The 10,881-nt window shown below is 43.0% G+C and overlaps 2 non-coding genes across 2 annotated transcripts; one reads left to right on the forward strand and one right to left on the reverse strand.

Annotated features, from left to right (window-relative positions):
- Positions 1–3,941: 3,941 nt before the first annotated feature.
- Positions 3,942–4,016, reverse strand: Trnat-ugu (transfer RNA threonine (anticodon UGU)). The gene has a single exon. It is a non-coding gene; the product is annotated as a tRNA-Thr (tRNA).
- Positions 4,017–4,376: 360 nt separating this feature from the next.
- Positions 4,377–4,451, forward strand: Trnat-ugu (transfer RNA threonine (anticodon UGU)). Its single transcript has one exon. It is a non-coding gene; the product is annotated as a tRNA-Thr (tRNA).
- Positions 4,452–10,881: the final 6,430 nt, after the last annotated feature.

Genomic DNA, 10,881 nt, shown 5'->3' on the forward strand with positions numbered 1-10,881 from the left:
CCTGGAGGACTTGTAGAGGAGAGTGGGTGCGTAATATTTTAAACTGGAACCCGTGTCAGGCAACGTAGCGTTTTCATGCTACAACCATTTGAAAACATGTTTGCTCTGAGCACTATGGGACTTAACATCTGAGGTGATTAGTCCTCTACAACTGAGAACTACTTAAACCTAACTAAAGGACATCATAAACATCCATGCCCGAGGCAGGATTCGAACCTGCGACCGTAGCGGTCACGCGGTTCCAGACTGAAGCGCCTAGAACCGCTCGGCCAAAACATGTTTGTAAGACGACACTTTTATAAACAACAGATCAGGCGTTACCCAGCACATCACTTGTTTTACAGTTCTGTTCATTAATAGCAAAAAAACTGCTCGTGCACTCGTTGATGGGTTCACTTCAACGTGATGCAGTACGACCTCTTCCAATTCCAGTGTGCGCTATCTCCTTGGAGCACCGCAGTCACGTCTGCTGACGGTGAAGGTACCCTTTCCCAAAGCTGCAGTGTAATTGTGGCGAAAAGGGTGTGCAATGGAGTCGAACGTTGTGGAGAACAGTCTTGATAAAGGCGATAAGCAGCTCTTACCGTGAGAGTTGCAGTTCAGAAGGTCATGTTGCTATCGTCAAAAATGTTGCTCTAAGACTCACAGAGGTGGATGCGACTCGAACCAGGTCAGAGAGACAGGATAGGCCTTAAACGACATCAGACGATCCAACTAACCCCCTCCCCCCCCCCCCCCCATGACCACCCTGCTGCATACCTACCTAGCTAACACGTTTTCAAACGGCTGTAGCACAGAAACGGTACGTTTCCGGACAGGGGTTTCTATACAAAATATTATGTACTCACACCCCTCTACAAATCCTAAGAGCTTGTAACGGGAATTTCCAAACACCCTGTGTGTACTATTCTCTTCCTCACTACTTCACCCACGTATGCGCTCCACACATATACTGCAAACATCTCGCCCTCCTCCCCCTTCTCTAAGTCCACCACTTTCTCCTCTTCCTCCTCCTCGACCCGTCGCTGTGTGCAGGGATGTGAGTGTTTATTTATTCCAGTCTTTAATTGTTAATGAAATACTGTGAACTGCCTTTGCAGTGACATATCGAGTAAATGCCATTCCCATGTAATAGAAATCGTATTGTAGAAATTACGAACTATCCCTAGAGGAAATTATGCGAACTGAAGAGCACATCTGCAGTTTATTTTCCCTTATTGGATTTCAATTTCCCCCACCCCCTCCTCCCCCAGAGGGGAGAGCGGGCTGGCAGCAGCGTAATATGCTGCTCTACAGCCTACAGAAAAGTTAAAAAACGTAATGAGAATAGAAACAAACAAGAAAAACAGGCGATAAAACGGTGACATTGTAACTGTAAAATGGCGTTAAGGTGTGCAATTTAAAATATAAACACACTGCGGTGATGATGCGTATGAAGAAGTAGACAGGCGCAAAACACACGGCAACAGTCTGGTAGCACATCTGTAGGTGCATCACCCACATTAAGGAAAGTAACATATTCATCTGAGAGCAACCGACGTATAGATGTCCGTGGGAGAAGCAGTACGCACTAGATCGATCCTTTGCCTTATTTATGATAACTGAAAATACAGGGTGTTCCAAAAAGTACTTCAAAAATTCATATAAATTCATACATAGTACCTACAGAGGTGACTGTAATGTTAATTTGTAGGGAAATACATCAAGTTTTGTCTCGCATAGTTCGCTAGTGCCTAATCGCACCGATAGGACCTCTAGCGGTAGTTGCGTTAAAGATGGCCACCTTCACAGGGCCTGAACGTGCTAGCTGCGTGTTTTGGTTTGGTTTGGTGTGGTGTGGTTTGGTGTGTCTCAACACACGACAAATAGTCGTATGTGAAATTTGCAGTTAGTGAGATGCATGCTGTTGACAAAACGTTGTCTCGCTCGCTCAACGACGTCGTCAGATGTGCTTGGACGACCTGATGATTTCGCGTCTTACCAAGCACCTTTTTTCTACAAAACATTTATGCCACTCATAAACTGTAGGTCTACTAGGAGGATCTTCAGCGTTCTTGGTACGGAAATTACTCTGAACTGTTGTCGCCGAATTCGATTCTTCAAACTAACACACACAGCTAGCACGCTTGTGTCCAGTGAAGGCAGCCATCTTTAACGCAGCTGTCGCTAACGCTCCTTACGGTGCAATTCGGCACTAGCAAACTACGCGAGACAAAACTTGTATTTCGCTACAGTTTGACCCTACAATCACCTCTGTAGATACTATGAATGAATTTATATGAATTTTCAAAATTGTAAAGTCCTTTTTGAAACACTCTGCACCATCCATACGGGAAACTGCAGTCTGTGAAAGGTGGAGGTGAGAGGTCTATTGGAATAAGCGGTATTCGAAGAGCGTACGCTGCTTCACCGTGTTCATTTTTGTTAAAATGGCAGCCTCGATCACATTGGCCAGGGTCTTCGTACCACACAACCTGCGACGTCCCTATGGATTGAATTCAAATCCAAATCCCAGACGTGAAAACTATATGCGACTAGCCTTTATGTGGAGGTACTTAGATAGCGCACGGCTCTATTAACCACTGTGGCTCGGTATGGTCATAGGGTCCTGATTAACACTTTTGTTTTCATGCCCAGCAGTTAAACTCGCTGCAAAATAGTCATACCTGTGATCATGCAGTGTAATTATCTAAGTTTTGGCATGAAACACAAATTATGAAATAATTTCATAATAGTAATAATGATAAAAGTGCATTATTCTCGTGAGTAACTGATGCAAAAGAAACTAAAATATTTAAAGTGAACGACCCGATTTATTCAGTCAATCAAACACAGGAATTGTTAAGAAATGTGATCCTACAATAAATCATTACAACATGAAATATATGTAAACAGAAATATATGTAAACCGAATGTTAGGAGACTCTCCAAATAGCATCATAACATTACTGGTACACGAAAACCACAACGTCAGACGACTGTGTTTATTTCTTGGCAAGTTGTACATTTGTGTCCTAAAATATAACAAATTTTTGTTATTACATAGTTCACAAAGGATTTTACTTTATATATAAGCTCTATATACTGTACTTCTGTACATATTCTGCGAGAGAGGGTTGATTCTCTTTTTGGATCCATACTGAGTCATGAGGTGAACTAAACAGAAGGCAGAGGCGGATACATTTGTTTACCTGGGCTCCTGTTTGATGTGTCAAAGAACATGGTATGTGCATAGATATGGCATACTTTTGGAGCTATTACCAAGATGCTTCTTCGTAACATAGATCATTTTAAAGCTACACATTTAATTATTCATGTTTGAAAGCTTCCGGTAATGGCCGATGAACATTTTCCCCACCAATTTTTATTTCTATAATTTCAGATTATAAGAGTTGTATGAACTTTTGGAGGTACATTTGGTTTCTTAATTCCAGTTGATCACTTAGGACGCAGTCAGGTTTATTGTGAACGTGGTCGTATATTTCCAATTCTTGTGTCAAATTCGTTTGCACTCTTTTTCCGCAAAATGTAATGTTTCTAAGTTTTCTTCTAAACGTACCTCCGTATTTCCGTGTTGGGCCAAGTAAATATTGAAAGATAATTTATTTAGGTTGCTGGGCTTGAGAGCAACCGGAATGAGTAATCGGGGTTTTAAGAGTGAAACTACTTTGAATTCGTCTCCGTTACGACTACGATACTAGCAGCAGAAATCACTATAGTTCCATTTGCAAAAATGATATTGATACAATATCTCTGTAACTAATATAGCCAGGAAAACACGTTATACTTCTAACTATATATATGACGGTAGTATCTGTTCCCGAAAGAACAGTTACCGTCAATGACCATGCAGCTTTGCTAGAAATGAAATGATAATTAAATAGACAACCTAGCTGCAAGCAGACGTTGATATACTTTATTGGGGACATGTTGAAAATGTGTGCCCCGACCGGGACTCGAACCCGGGATCTCCTGCTTACATGGCAGACGCTCTATCCATCTGAGCCACCGCGGGCACAGAGGATAGTGCGTCTGCAGGGACTTATCCTTTGCACGCTCCCCGTGAGATAGACATTCCCAACATGTCCACAACACTACATTCGTAGTTCGCCTAATAGATGTTTGCCCAGAACAGATACTACCGTCATATATATAGTTAAAAATATGGGTTCCCGGCCTTTGACCTTCTTGTGCGAACGCACACGCTATGCCCGAACTCGTACGGGACTTGGTAGATTAATCTGCCACGAGTAATGAGTATGATGGACAAACATCTATTAGGCGAACTACGAATGTAGTGTTGTGGACATGTTGGGAATGTGGATCTCACGGGGAGCGTGCAAGGGATAAGTCCCTGCAGACGCACTATCCTCTGTGCCCGCGGTGGCTCAGATGGATAGAGCGTCTGCCATGTAAGCAGGAGATCCCGGGTTCGAGTCCCGGTCGGGGCACACATTTTCAACATGTCCCCAATAAAGTATATCAACGCCTGCTTGCAGCTAGGGTGTCTATTTAATTATCATTTCACGTTATACTTCCTTTAGTGAGGACTTAACCGCAATGCATCTCGGTGAATACAGACTTACGGTATCTTAAAAGGTTCTGGAAATATTTGAGGTGACCTGCTTAGCGGAATCTCCCTGTACATTGCGCTTGTCAGTGATGACCTTCCTGGAAACTGAACAGCTCCTACGTAGGAATCAACCCTGTTTCCGTGAGCACCGATCTTGTGAAACCCAGCTTGCTCTTTTCGTACCTGATACTCAGAAGACAGTAGCTTCCTCACCTCGGGTTGACCAAGTATTTCTTGATATTCAGATCACCCTTCAAACCAGGGTCTACGGTGAGCGATGACTTTAACCATGTGAGTCATCCAAGTTCCCTGTGCAGGACTAATCTGAATGTGGCTAATGTGTGTCTTACTTACGAGCACTGCAGATGGACCCTGCACGAGAGGTGGTCATGAAGTTTTATAGTGTGTGTCTCTAAAATGAGTGTAAAAAGTGACAGCTCTATTAGAATTGCTCATGACAAGCAAATTTTCGCGCGTCGCCTGGAAGGTAGGCATACAGCCCTGCATCCAGGTTGAAGTGGTAGCAGGTATTCCAGGCAGGACGACACCACGGAATTTCTTCCAGCATTTTCTGGGACGGGAACGCATTGCGTTTGGCAGTGCAAACGCCTATTTGATACCATGTCTCACAGCGGGTGTCACCTGTGCACCTGCAGAGTCTGATTCGCCACGATTCATTCTGGTACTGTGCGGAACGAATGGAAAAAGGAGTGCTTTTAGTGGGAGGAAAGGACAGACACGCACTATGGAGACGGATGAAGAACTGATAGCCTCTGGGGCTATCTTCATTTTGCCAGTGGTGTTTGAAAAGGTGACATAAACATTCAGGAATCGTTGCACGGCGTACATTCAAGCAGGAGGGCGTAATTTCGAGCAGTTTTTGTAACTGTTTGCAAATGAAGGTCATGTAACGTCAATCCCACCTCTTTTTTACTTTCATGACACACTGCAGATTTGATACCATGTCGACTTGTATGCCAGGTCGTACACCTACGTTTCTGGCGGTGTGCGGCGCTGATAATGACCTCTAGGGCTGAACGCTAAGGGATACGGACTTGGGTTACGATGCGAAAGTTGCTTTTTATGAGCCGCTCCCCCACCCATTAGCAAGGGTTTCTTCATACAACCAGTCAGTGGTCGGTGCGAAAGTCGATATGCCGGTTTCCGTAAAACCACCGAATTTAAGCAACGTCTGGTGTGGCCAGTATGTCGGGTATTTCGCGTGGTTGTAACAGTCTTCCATTTGCCTTTACGACAGAGGGCACAGGAGGGGGCGGTAGCGTAAAGTCCCTGATCACCAGATTTTGCGCCAGTCGCCTGGGTTAAATTTCAAGCCTCTCCTCAGTGTCTCATAAAGTGAGGCCAAGCGACATTGTTGACATTGACACTAAGCTCGGTGGCTCCCTTGGTGTTAGTGGAGTGGAGTAGGATACACGGTCAAGTCACATTAATGTGACCCCCGCCTATGTTCGCCGTCAACGTGCTGTAACCACTCTCAGACGTATGTGGCAGCACTAACAGTGGAGGGTATATAAAGCGTGTCGGTCGAGGCGCAGGGAACAGTGATGTCGTTTTCGTAATGCGGGAAAGAGTGATCTATCCGGAGTGCAAAACAGCATGATCATTGACTTTCGGACCAAGGGTGGAAGCATTTCCGAAATGGCTAACTTTGTACACTGTTCGCGTGCCACAAACGTTAAAGTATACCATGCATGGCAAAATGACGGTATCCAAAACCAGCCCCTACGCAAGTGTTATGCACCACGGGCCATGGGTGACATGTGTCAACGATAGCTGCGGGGACGTGTACGGGAGAATAGGCGAGGAATTGTTGACCACTTGACCGCCCAGATGAACCAAGGAGCTACCAACAGCGTCTCTTCAACGACCGTTCAACAAACGTTGCTGCTTTTGGGCCTCCGCGGTGGTCGCTTGGTTCGTGCACCCATGCTGATTGCTGTTCATCGGCGACGAAAGCTGTAACTTGCATGCCAGTAGCGTAACTGGATGTGCACTCAGTGGCGATGGGTTGCCTTTTCAGATTAATCACGTTTTATGCACCATCGGACAGACGGCAAACGCCCTGCAGCAATATTGTCGTAACGGTCCAGGGGAGGAGAGAGTGTTATGGTTTGGGGAATATTTTCGTGGCATTCCCTGTGTTATCTCATAATTCTGGAAGGCACAATGGTTCATCTCAAATATGCATCTATCTTAGTTGACCGTGTCTAGCCCTGTATGCACTTTGTTTTCTCCTCGGTATGAGAATGGAACGTGCTACACAGCTCACAGTGTACGTGTGTGTTTTGAAAACCACCACGACACGTTTGACGTACTCACGTGATCACCAAAGGATTTAAACCCATTTGAGTTTCTGTGAGACAAGCTCGATAAGGCTATTCTCACCATGGATCCTCAACCTAAAAACCTAGCGCTCCTGGTCACGGCAGTAGAATCAGCATCGCTCCACATCTCTGTCGGTACCTTCCAAAATCTCACTGACCCTCCTCCAGCATGACCGCACTACAAAAGGTGATTATTCAGGCTTTGGACCGGTGGTCACGTTAATTTGACTGGACAGTGTAGATGACGCCATACTACACATACTCATCTCAATCGTATACTGTTAAATGTTACAATTAAACAACACACAGTGCCCTCACTTCCCGCAGGAAAGGGTCCTACAGGAGCAAAGGACAAAAAACACCTTTCGAACTCAGGAGACTGAACCTGCACTTCAGGGTCTCGCAGCCAATCATACCATGTGATTTACCTTTCACTACAGCCGAGGAAAGAGGAAGAAGTAGCTGCATTCCATTTCTGGAAAATACCAAAAGGATGAGGGGAGACAACATTTGATAACCTAAAGAAGCAGCTTGTGTGGTGCGTCCTGTGAAGAATGAGCCGTGGTGTTATCGGCGAGAAAAAGCCCCCCCCCCCCCCCCCGAAGACTGATGCCCGCGGCGTAAGTGATGGCAATGGCAAGGAAATGGTATTACGTGTCACTCAATTACATTAATTTAGCGCGAAAAGATGGATCGACTTGAGATTTTAGAGAATTTCGGCGGAAATGGTCTTTGGGCTTTGGACATTCCCATGACCACATGCGCGATATGGTGGTGTATGAATGTGGTACAAGCGATGGTGCAGCAGTCGCAGCCGCTTAACATGGCGTAGGAACAGTGGTCGCAGAAAGATTATAACCGACATGGATCGGTAACGAGTGTCTGACTTTGTCAATGTTTAATGCGATTCTGTCTGTTTTAATTATTCTGGAGTTGACCGTCTGGTTTTAAACTATCTTTGCTTTTGCGTTTAATTTGATTGGAAACCTTTGAGTTTAACTTAATATATACATAGATGGACATGAGACAAGAAAGGTTGCAATAAATTTTTCATCTGTGATTGTTATTTTAAGTATGAAATATTCTGTTGCAGATTAATAAAAATGAATTTCTTTGAATATTCCAAAACAATGATTCAAGTTTTACTTTTATTCAAGTACTAAAGCTGTTTGTGCAAGAATGAAAATATTGTCCATCGAACTTTGCAAACATTTTCACGTTGCAGTGGATTTTTGTTTAACTGGATATACCCCGACTAGCTTTGAAGCATGAGACTATCGTTACTATATGAAAATGTTTTCCTTTTTTTATATTGCTAAGCTCTCATGAAAATTTTCCACTTTTAAATACACTTTACGATATGTTCAGAATTTATCACTTTTTTGAATGAAAATTTACAAAAGCTTCAGCTTGTATTCACCTGTGATGCACAAGATAAAATCTACTGTCTCTTTTTATTCTGCGTCTGGAATACTGTGAAAAGAAACACTTTATTATTTTCCTTCACCTCTACCTGTACCCTTTTTAGGATGTGGTCGTTACTGCGATCGTATATTTAAATCTGCCGCTGCTGCAGACTGCTCGCTCGCGGCGCAGCTCCGCACCGCCAGCGATATCCATTAAAATGCTGAAATTTCTTAAATAAAATGGGTAATGCCCGGTGCGAACTTTGCAGTAATTGTGACAAACAGATTTTACTAGATAAATATATTTTAACAGAAACAATTAAAATCTTTACACACCTTTTACAATCCCAGCTACAAATGGCGTCGATCATCGACTTACGACAAATGAAGACTACCTAAGAGCTTCATGCAACGTCACGGGTTCATCTCCCATTCAGTCCGTGCGGAAGACAAGCGATTCTGTTACAATATATTGCCTATTTATATCTTCACTAATTCTTGTGCAGTCTTTGTCATTTTTAATTACATATCGTTTCTTCTGTGGCGGTTTTCACATCCTCCGCCATATAGTATTTCACACTCTTTGAATAATCATTTATAATAGCAAAATTCATTATTATCTTTTTCCTCACAAAATTAAGTGTCCTTTTGAAATTCAATTAGCAGAAATACATATAAATTATTTGTTACAGTGAGCATTATACATCGAAATGTTCTTTTAACTTTCACTTTAGATGCTTGTTGCCAGAGAACGTTACAAATGACAATCGGTCTCAAAGCCGACAGTTACTGAATGCAGGTCCATTCCACTCGAACACTGTGTGGGGAACCGCAAGAAATGGACATTTGGAGTCGAGTGCAGGCAAAAGGCCATTGCTCACAGCGGTGCTTAGACCTGCATGGCTTCAGTGGGTCAGATCACAGAAAATGGATAGTAGCTGACAGAAGGCGTAGAGTGCGGCCCGACGAGTCGCGGTTATAAAACTATACGAGGTATGGACAGCCCAGTGAGGCGTTTGAGCCACACATGTGGAGGGTGAAGTTGAGCCTGGGTGTGGTTCTCTGCTGTTTTGGCATGATTTGCAAATATACATTCAGGTACCGTGAACGTGAACAACGATGTTTATTTTAGGATGCTCAGTGACCAAAACATAGCCATTTTCTCTACATTTTCATAATGAGTACGCTGTAGACCCTCCATTCCCTCATGATGTCAACAGCCGTCTTCACATGGCTGCGTGTGTAGTTGGTAGGGAAGCAAGCCAGCTCTTCTGAAGCTAGTAAAGTATTAATTTTTCCTAGCCGCTCAGCCGAGGTCAGTCCGACAGAGTGCTTGATGCATGCTGTGCGCTACTAACAAAGAGGTTGGACCGTGTACTTATATAACATAAAATGTTTAAATATTGTTTCAAAACTTGGTAAGGATATGTATGACTTTGAAAAGGTTAAATATTGTGAATCTCAACATTGTTCATTAATTGGCTGCTTCAAAAATCCCCTTTTTGTAAAATGCTAAGAGGCACACAATACATAAGTTACAAAGTTCAACTTCTGGTATTAGATTCAGTTTATTATAAAAACGTATGGCAGAAGTTTCCATGAAGATACCTCTCTAATTTTTTAATTATTAAGGAAAAATCAGTTTTCGTATCTAAATTGTATAAAGCGAGATGGATTAATTAAACTTTGTTATTGAGATACAAAGCCAAAATGCCAGGACTGTATTTATTATTTCTAATAATGAAGCTATACCAAGTTTCGATGTTGTGAGAAACTGGTTTGATACAGCTCTCCGTGCTACTCTATCCTGTGCACGCTTCTTCATCATCTTCAGTACCTCCTGCAACCTACATCCTTCTGAATCTGTTTAGTGTAATCATCTCTTGGGCTCCCTACGCGCTGCCCTCTAATACTAAATTGGTGATCCCTTGATGCCTCAGAATATGTCCTACCAACCGATCCCTTCTTCTAGTCAAGGTGTGCCACAAATTTCTCTTCTCCCCAATTCTGTTCAATACCTCCTCATTAGTTATGTGATCTACCCATCTCATCTTCAGCATTCTTCTGTAGCACCACATTTCGAAAGCTTCTATTCTCTTTTTGTCTAAACTATTTATCGTCCACGTTTCACTTCCATACATGGCTACACTCCATACAAATACTTTCAGAAAAGACCTCCTGACACTTAAATCTATACTCGATGTTAACAAATTTCTCTTCTTCAGAAACGGTTTGCTTGCCATTGCGAGTCTACATTTTATATCCTCTCTACTTCGACCATCATCAGTTATTTTGCTCCCCAAATAGCAAAACTCGTTTACTACTTTAAGCGTCTCATTCCCTAATCTAATACCCTCTGCATCACACGATTTAAATCGACTACATTCCATTATCCTCGTTTTGCTTTTGTTGATGTTCACCTTATGTCCTCCTCTCAACACACTGTCCACTCCGTTCAGCTGTTCCTCCAGATCCTTTGCTGTCTCTGACAGAATTACAATGTCATCGGCGAACCTCAAAGTTTTTATTTCTTCTCCATGGATTTTAATTCCTACTC

This window comes from Schistocerca cancellata, chromosome 2 (assembly GCF_023864275.1).
Source record: "Schistocerca cancellata isolate TAMUIC-IGC-003103 chromosome 2, iqSchCanc2.1, whole genome shotgun sequence".
Classification (NCBI taxonomy): domain Eukaryota; kingdom Metazoa; phylum Arthropoda; class Insecta; order Orthoptera; family Acrididae; genus Schistocerca; species Schistocerca cancellata.